This window comes from Silurus meridionalis, chromosome 28 (genome assembly GCF_014805685.1).
Source record: "Silurus meridionalis isolate SWU-2019-XX chromosome 28, ASM1480568v1, whole genome shotgun sequence".
In the NCBI taxonomy this organism is placed as follows: domain Eukaryota; kingdom Metazoa; phylum Chordata; class Actinopteri; order Siluriformes; family Siluridae; genus Silurus; species Silurus meridionalis.
This window is the reverse complement of record NC_060911.1, coordinates 4,132,501-4,142,500: the sequence shown is the minus strand read 5'-3', so window position 1 is coordinate 4,142,500 and position 10,000 is coordinate 4,132,501. Positions and strand designations below refer to the sequence as shown.

At 36.9% G+C, this 10,000-nt stretch overlaps 1 protein-coding gene across 5 annotated transcripts in view; it reads right to left on the bottom strand.

Moving 5' to 3' along the window:
* rbm47 (RNA binding motif protein 47) overlaps window positions 1–10,000 on the bottom strand; it is a 31,693-nt gene that overhangs the window by 17,877 nt on the left and 3,816 nt on the right. Inside the window, exon 1 of one of the 5 annotated variants that reach the window (XM_046842769.1) lies at window positions 2,907–3,028. The exons of 3 other annotated variants lie outside the window; for them this stretch is intronic. The gene's annotated coding sequence lies outside the window, so the exon portion shown is untranslated. Of the gene's footprint in view, window positions 1–2,799; window positions 3,029–10,000 lie in introns of those variants that run through there. One more of the 5 variants, XM_046842766.1, reaches the window with a different exon arrangement.

Here is a 10,000-nt window from a genome sequence, read left to right as displayed (position 1 = left end):
CTCCTATAAAATGTTCCTTGTGCAAAAGGTTCCAAAGGTTGAACTTCTCTACTGAGGACTGCTTTTCATTAAAGGAATAAAAAGTGGAATGAGAGTTACCCTTAATACCCTGATATTGATAGTTTCTAGGAACTGCACATTACCTATTGGTTTATTCCTCAACACCACAAGGTACTTCCTGTTGTCTTTACAAGTTTCTCTGTTCTTGTGTAAGGCTTTTACGAGCCACTGACACTGGAGACTCCTTCCACAAACAAATATATAATCAACCCAATTAATATAAATCTAAAGATATATCTAACATACACTACATGGACAAAAAGTCTTTGGACACCTGACCATAAGATTGGTATGTAGTTTTTGAACATCCCTTTCCATATTTAGTCTCTATTTAATGCAATAGTGTCCTCCACTCTTCTGGGAAGACGTTCCGTTAGAGTTTGGAGTGCGCTTGTGGAGATTTGTGTGAGATTCATTAAGCTACAATGGTGTTAGTAAAGTCAGATACTGATGTAGGTGAGGCGAGGAGATCTGAGGTGCAGTCAAAGTTCAATTCCCAAAGGTGTTCAGTAGGGTTAAAGTCAGAGCTCTATAGCAGGAGATCCACTCTAAACAATGTAAAGCATATCTTCATGGAGCTTGCTTTGTGCAGAGAAGCATTTTGATGGTTTGGGTCTCCTAGTTCAAGTAAAGGGAAAATGTAATGCTCTAGCATTCAAAATCATCCTGTGTATCTTTATCATTGTGGTAACAGTTTGAGGAAGAACCACATATGGCTGGAAAAGTCAGGTATCCTTTTTGTTTTAATCGAAGTGTTGACAAAGCGATCCCAATGTTTTGTTTAGATTTTTACAAATATTTCCCAGTGATATTCATACAACTAAAACTCCTTTAGCATTTCATATCTGTAATATTTTACCTTTATGATTCTTTAACACAGTGGAATTTTTTATCTTGTTTTTGTTTATACTGGCAGCATTCACTTCCCTTTCTAAAACCACAGCTTCATCTGGTCGCTAGTTGTACTGTTTAGCCTTCTCTGGGAGATCTTGGCTTAAGTGCAAAGCTGGCAGAGTTTCGAGTGCAAATCATGATTTAATCCCTGCCTTTGTTTCACTGGAATCATCAAATGTATAAAACCGCAGCTATCAGACTATCAAGGCTTTTATTTTATTTTTTTCTACAAGGTGATCGAAAATTGCCCAAGCACAGGGAATCCTACTTAATGTGGCTTCAAATTAACAGCACATTTCTAAATACTTCTGGCAACAAAGCTTTACAACATTTTATTCAAACCATTTCTTGTGTTCGGATGTCATTTAGGAAACAGATCCAAAAGGGAACCCATCCTCATCTATTAAGGTTTTCCTCCTTGTGTAGTCTCTGGGGATTTTTCCTCACCACCGTTGCAAAATTTGAGATTATATAGAGAGTATATAATCTATCTTTTTATTTCCGCAAAGCTGCTTTGTGAAAAAGGCTACTTTTACAAATAAAAGTGTATTGAATTGAATGTAACTGTGGAAGGTGGTAACTTAAGGCATTGGACTTTGACTCTGAAGGTCATGAGTTTAAATCGCAGCCTCAACAAGCTTCCACTCCTGGGCAAAGCCCTAAAACCCATAGCTGCTCAGTTGTGTGAGAGAGACAAAAATATAAGTTGCTCTGGAAAAGAGCTTCTGTTCTAAGCCGTAAATATACATTTAATTTTAGTACTATAATTCGAAATAGTTATCAACCAATGAATTGATTGTGTTTGTGATTGGGTTTTTTTTTGTTACATCACAGTAAATTCTAAAATGTGATTGGTCAATGAAGATGTGGATCACTTTTCTATCACAGCAGCTCTAAAAGCCATAGCTGTAATTCAATAAGATTCATACTGCATGGACATGGTGGTTCTAATATGTTATTGTTTCCATAGAAATAACTGCTGCTCCATATAAATGGATTAAATAAATAAATAAAAAAAATGCAAACATTATTATATGATGACGTTTCTTGTAGCACTTCTAGAGGAAGCTCCAGTGGCAGTGGTTTTGTTGGTGGTAAAACTGCAACTTTGGAAAGTCTGTAGGATTTCCATAATAAATACATGCAGTGTAACAATTATAGTGTAAAAATAGTTATTGTGTGTCTATTGTTATTATTTTATTTCTATTTTCCTTTTAATTCTTTATTTGATTTACACTGACACTCTATTTAGGTTTAATTATCCGGTACATTCTATTTTATTCCTCCTTTTTTTTGTTAAATAGTTTTTATTCTTTATACCTAATTCTCAAAATCTTGTCATTCTATTTTATGTCATTATATTTATATTTATATATATAACTATAATAAATAATACCCTGGCAGTCTCACTGATAACGCATACACACACAATCTGGGCCCACCCTATCAGCAAACACAGAAGGCAAAAGCTGTAGAGTCCAAAGACCAAGATGGCAGGAAATCTCACATACATACATACATACATACATACATACATACATACATACACACACACACACACACACACACACACAAACATAGCGATTCTCCACCATAACACTTTAAGCACCACCAATTTATGTGTTCATGAAGGTTAACCAAGGCGACAAACATCAGTGTAGTTACAATACCAGAGCTCATACACACACAAACACACACACACACACACACACTCACTCACACACTCACAAACACACTCACTCTAACACATTGCCTGAAGAAAAATGCCAGAAGTTGTCTCAAATGCATCCTTCCATGGAAACCAATTAGACACACATCACTAGAAAAAGAATTGCAACACTGTACCTGTCTCCTCAGGTGCACCTGTGTGTCCACTAGTGCTGTGTGTGTTTGTGTGTGTGTGTTTGTGTGGGGCCAGCTCACACACAAACACACTCTCTTGTGCTCCTCACCTGAATATTCACTCTCTCTATCACACACTCCCTCTCTCTTTACACGCACACGGGTACTGGTACGGCCAGTGAAGTGTGTGTTTGTGTGTGTGTGTGTGTGTGTGTGTGTGTGTGTGTGTGTGTGTGTGTGTGTGTGTGTGCGTGTGTGTAGGAGGTGGTGAAGTGTTTGCTCAATGCTTGCTTTGCGGGGTGGGGCAAATAAAAAGGTGCCCCCTCCTACCAAGTGCTCTCTACTTCCAGGATTTCGAGAGAGAGCAAAGTTCTTGGGTGTGACAGGAGAGATAAAGCAGGAGCACAAGCAAGCAGGAGAGAGAGAGTCTGTGTGTGTAAGAGAGAGAGAGAGAGAGAGAGAGAGAGAGAGAGAGAGAGAGAGAGAGAGAGAGACAGTGAGATTGGAGTGAAAGTTCTAATAAACAGAGATGCTCCACATAATCTGTATGTATATATACAAATATTCAGCCAGTGTTGAGATTCTGAATTTACATGTAAATGCTTTTGGAACATCTCATTCCACCTTTAATTCTCATCCACTGTCCACAAGATGATCCACTAGATTTATTTCTTTGTGCTCATTCAGCAACAAGAGTGTATGTAAAGTCAGGTGCTGATGTAGGTGAGCATGAGGAGGGCTGGGGTGCAGTCAGCGTTACATTTCATCATGTTCAACAGGGTTGAAGTCAGAGCTCTTTAGCATGCCTATCAAGATCTTCACATCTCAAAGCGTAGCCAACGATATGATACATTAAAGATACATATGAAGCAGCAATGCGCTACGATTCCCCCCATTACGATCCGATTTCAATTCGATTCAACACAAGGCAATTCAATGCAATATGATGCAATGGAACAAATATGATGCTCTGCAATTCAAAATGTACAGATACTTTTATTTCTTTGGTTTAGACAGACAGAAAATCATACATTTACTTGAGTGCCTTTTGATTTCTAACACATTGTCTTTTCACAACCAGGCCGTTGTAGTGCAAAAAAAACTTATCAAATTTAACCAGACGTGCTTTTCCTGTTCTGTCTTCAGGAAGATGCAGCTCTACCTCTGCCATGTTAATCTGTATTCTATGTGACTCTCAGGACACGCCTCGGTCTCCATTGTGTTGTGATACGTCATGTAGCAGCAGCGTCGCTGAGAGAACGCGCTTGAGAAACGGTTTAGTAAGGAGAAATCGATCTACATATCAAATATTGGTCACAAATTATCGGTTACTTTCATTTATAATTATAAATATTGTCATGCAGGAGCAGGTTTGGGTCTCCTAAATCAAGTCAAGGGAACTTTTAAACTACTGCATCCAGAGACTTTTTATACAACTGTATGCTTCCACAATTGGCTTGAAAATTTGTGTCCCAATACTTTTGCCAATACAGTGTATGTTCCATCTAAACACTCCTAGTTCCTCAGGCTTCTAATACAAATTCACACGTGCCTTAGTCACGATGTTTACAGACAGTACTATTTATTATCCATGAAATACAAGTAATACAGTAATATAGCCAGAAGGCATATTCTAATATTAGCACCGTTTCCTCAATAACAGTGCGATCTCTCACACACTCTTACACACCCTGTAACACACAATTATTTTATTTACTGCACCTTCATCTCCTCCTGAGAAGGACTGCAAAACCTCTCCTCTTCATGCTTTAATCATCCTGAATTAAATGCTGAAATCTGATTGGTCAATGGCTTGATATCTATTTTCATATCTATTTCATATCTATCTGTGAAGTTTCAACATGGTTGTCCTAATATGTTATACTAAACAGATGCGGACAAAAAAGTGTGTTTGTTTGTTAAAAAAAAAAAAGCTGACAAGGGAATGTTTATAGCTGCTATAAAGTAAGCGATAAGGGGAACAAACTTCTTTTTAGTGGCTATTTTACAACATTATCTGTAACTATAAACAGATAAAAAGTACAACCTGTTGATCCAAGTTGTGAGATTAATAAAATACTATGGGACGTGGCATTTTTAGGGTAAATGATCGACCTCAAGATGGCTCCTGTGACTCCGATACAGAAGGGAAACCTGTTGTAGATATATATTTCCTGATTTCGTGAAAGCTGAAACTCGAGCAGTACATTTTGACAGGGTTCAAGATGGAAAAATCAGCTCAGGAACTTGACCTGAACAAAGTGATCTAGGGATAAAACGTGTGCATTTGTAATAAATCAGGTCTATTTGGAGTGATGACTTGATAATAAATAGAAAAAATATAGCGAGTTCTGATCATCAGCTTTCGTGTATTTAACTGCTGAGTCACTCACAAGTCATATGATGATGGTCATACTCGGTTACACATTCAACTTTTACCTAAACAGTGACTTATTTCATGTGTGTCAGTGTGTGTATGTGTGTGTCGAGAAAAAAAAAGTGTAGAGAAAAGCAAAGTGCTAATATAAAGGACACACTAACAGGAAATTATAGAGGTCATATTGAGTTCCTGTTCCAGGTCATCGGCTGATCTTGTTGACCCCAAGTGTCCGGTCAGAAATCAACGAGACAGTGTGCGCATGCACACACACACACACACACACACACACACACACATACACACACACACACACACACAAACCAAATTACAACATCTACTTCTTAAGCTGAACCTTGAAATGGAGAAAATCCTGGGGGTTAAATTGATTGGATTGCTATGGCAACATCATAAACCCCCACCACGAGTATTATGGGTAAGCCATAAAACCAGGTTAGCACGACTAACGTGTAAACAAGCCTTGATGAGGAGCAAAGTCTTCTTTCAAAAGCCATATAATCATTAGTGGTTTAAAATGGTTGCATTCGAATACACACGCACACACACACTATATATTGAGACCTGACTTTACCAGCCATATCAGGTTCTTCCTCAAACTTTTACAACAAAGTTGGAGACACACAACTGACATATAAGATGTCTTTTAATGTAGTAGTAATTTTCCCTTCGCTTGAACTAGGAGACCAAAACCTGCTCCAGCATGACAATTGTGCCTGTGCACAAAGCCAACTACATGAAGATATGCTTTACATGGGTTGGAGTGGTTCTTGAGTCGCCTGCTGTAGAGCTCTGACCTCATCCCAACTGATCATCTTTAGGATGAATGTGAACACTGACTGCACCCCAGCCCTCCTCCTCTCAACTACATAAGTATCTGACAAATCTCCACAAAATCTAGTGGAACATCTTCCAAAAGAGTGGAGGTTATTCTAATAGCAAATAGGAACTGAAAGTGGAATGTTCAAAAGCATGCACAATCGCATTGTGTTGAATCAAAATACATCATAATAGGGGTGAATCGTATCACAACAGTAGCTGCTTTATTTGTATCTTTGATGTATCGTATCGTTCATATATTCGGGTATTAGAAAAAAACCTACACTTATCTCTTCAATTTCATTTTCTTTAAACTGTATAATTCATATTTAAAGGGAACGAGCCACACCCCGGAAAAATCCCTTTGTGTGAAGTGATTATTTGTAATGAAATAGCACCACATTAACGGCATAAATATTTCAAGATATCACTTATTACAGCACACAGGCTCGCCTACAGAATTAATGAATAAACAGCATGGGTGGAAGATTAGAGAAATATGAACCATAGAGTAGGATGTAGGATAGTGTGTGTGTGTGTGTGTGTGTGTGTGTGTGTGTGTGTGTGTGTGTGTGTGTGTCAGACACTTGAGGTTTTGTCAGGTGCTGCATTATTTAAGGCATGAAACTGGAAAATCAGGTTGAACTCCAGCTTTAAATGTCTACTGCAAAATATACTATTTAAAACACACACACACACACACACACACACACACACACACACACACACACACACACAGACACAAATACACGTGTCACTTGCTTATAGCAAGTCAGGATGTGTTCTGTCACAGCATAACCTGTTGAGTCAAGGTCATCTGATTATTTTTGTCTGAGTTTGTGTATGTGTATTTTAAATGTGTTTGTATCTCTTTTTGTGCATTTATACACTTTTGCTGTGTATTTTGGCTTTTCTATATAATGTTGCATTTATTGTGAAATAATCCGTTTGAATTCATTGTGATATATATATATATATATATATCATCTTTTTTAGGGCTGCTAATCGATTGAAATATTTAATCTTGATTAATGGCATGATTGTTGTGAATATCTGATTAATCGCAACTTGCACATTTTTAACTGTTTTAAATGAACCATGAATTAATACTTTTAATAATAAGTTCTTAATACTCTAATCAACATGGGCAAATATGGATGCTTTATGCAAATGTTTGTATATTGTTAGTGAAACCATATTTCACATTTTTGTAAATGTTTTAAAGTAATTATGGTGTTTCAAATGACAGAAATCATCAGGACACCAAACGGAACTTTTGCTATGTTTCCACACGGACGGTTTTAATTGCCGGATTTTGGTGCTTGATTTGAGACTTGGCGTATCAGTAAGACAAATGTTTAATGATTCAAATAAATTTTTTGGTGTAGTTTTATTTATTTATTTTAAATCTGAGTCAAGAAAGAATGATGTGAATAATTCTGTCTCTGTTATATTTATTTATTCATTTATTTATATTTTTTATAAAAATGGTCAAACATAAATGCGCGGTGCATTAATCGCGCGTTAATAACATTTGTGCCGTTTGAATAAATTTGCGTTAACACGTTAATAACGTGTTCATTTTGACCGCCCCAATAAATATATTGAGCTGTTCTCCAAGCCTCCAACGTGCCTGAATTAAAACCATTCCACAGAGAAGAGTGGCGCCGATATTCCTCCACAGTGATGTGAAAGACTCATTGCTAGTTATCTGACCAGGACCGATTGTGTAAATTGCTCATGTCATGGAGAAAAGCGTTAATAAAAATTACCAGGAGATTTAAAAAGCTGAATGATCAGGGTTCAGGTTCGGACAGTGAAATGCAGTAAAATGAGCTCTGGTGTGTTTTTCCTTGTAATGTGCTGGTTAAAGGTTCCTTAGGAAACCAAAAAGTGAAAAAACAAGTTGGATTTTCTGACAAGGAGTCTCCAGTGTCAGAACTCCAAAACAGTTTTTAAAAAATAGTAAAAAAAGAGATTTCTGATAGCTGCCTTGTGGAACTTAAGATTTGTATGTGAGATGCCAGTCTATATTTAGCTCCACATTTACTGTTATAATAACATTCACTCTTCTGGGAAGATGTTGCAATAGATTTAGTGTAGATTTGTGCTCATTCAGTCACAAGGGTGTTAATAAAGTCAGGTACTCATGTAGGTAAGGTGAGGAGGTCTGGGCTGCAGTCATAGTTCACATTCATCCCATTGGTTCAATAGGGTTGAGGTCAGATCGCTATAGCAGAGTTGAATAAAAAGCATATATGAATCTTAAGATTCTAAAGATTTACTGTGTGTGAAATGGTTTAGTTTCACACACAGTAAATCTTTAGAATCTTAAGATTCATATATAAGATTTGCAAAATTACACAAAACCCAAAAACAAACAAAGTGAAACAAGTACAGAACAAAAACAGGAAGTAGCAACATGGGAATTTCCCTAAGGATCACATGAAGAAGAGAATCACATTTTCTGGTTCTTTTCCTGAATTAAGTGTGTTACTGTGATTGTGACTGACAAAGCCATAGCCATGTCTAGCAAATCAAACAGGGTACAATGAAATTAGGAGACAAATTAAGAAAGAAAGACAGAAAGAAAGACAGAAAGAAAGAAAGAAAGAAAGAAAGAAAGAAAGAAAGAAAGAAAGAAAGAAAGAAGTGCATTAGTGTGAGTTGTGTGGGTTGAGGGGGAATAAACAAAAAATAAAATAAAATAAAATATTTCACAGAAACGAATAAACTAGTAGCAGAACTAGCGAGAGTTCACGTGGTTCATGCTGTAGACTACTAGAGCACACTGACGCAACATGTCTGAAGTGAGGAGGAAAATCGCTGAGTGCTACAGATATTACTTGATTATTGAAGAAAGGAACAAACAACACAACAAAACCTTGGCCTGTTTTTTATAACATATTGTTTCAGTTGATGTTCTATGTCTGAAAAGATCCTTATTTATGTCCATGTTCATCATTTACACAAAAATTCAAACTCAAATAAAACTTAAAATGTTTGCTTCTTTTTTGTTTCTTTTTTTTATTAATATTCAAAAAGGAAGCAAGTGAAACTTAAAAAAACAAAACAAAAAAAAAAAAAACAGAGTAGCAGGAAGAAGTAGCCAGTGCACTGAAAATTAAACTACTTTACCTGCGGCCTTTTGCGGACAGGAGCGGGACAAAACTTCAATATTGGGGGTGGGAGCCGGAGAAAATTACGTGTGACAGACAGACAGACAGACAGACAGACAGACAGAAAGAAAGAAAGAAAGAAAGAAAGAAAGAAAGAAAGAAAGAAAGAAAGAAAGAAAGAAAGAAAGAAAGGACACTTTCTTGTGTGTGAATGACTATTATTATTACTGTTATTATTATTATTATTATAACAGATTCAGACTTTGCTACTCGAACACTGCAGTTCGAGTGAAACAGATGAAATGCTGTACATGTAAATGTTCACTTGAACAGATGGATGCGGTGGTTTGCAAATTTTGCCGCTAATCTTACCCATGATGCCGTTTGCACAGTTGTGGTGAGCAATCTGCAACTCTCATCATCTGCTTGCTGCCTGAACCTACTACAGTCCTTCCCTACACAAATCAGTTAATTTTATATATATATAATTAATATATATATATGTGAGTTCAACACGATGAACATACAGGCATATCAGCTGTTTACTCAAAACTCTTTCCTTGTATCTCTCAGCCTGAAAGGAAGCTGGGGTCAGAGAACAGGGGCAGCCATGATACAGCACCCTGTAGCACAGACAGTTAAGGGCCTTGCTCAAGGGCCCAACAGTGGTAGCTTGGCAGTGCTTGGGCATGAACCTTCTGATCAGTGATCCCAAGTTTGAACCACTGATCTACCACTTCCCTATCTAAATTTAAGGAGTAATTTATTAAACAAAAATTTATATATGCAATTATTTCTCCATTTAACGCTGCTCTAAAAAAATGTCTATTGCTAAAATCATTATACAAACAACATTGACCTAATATTTCTC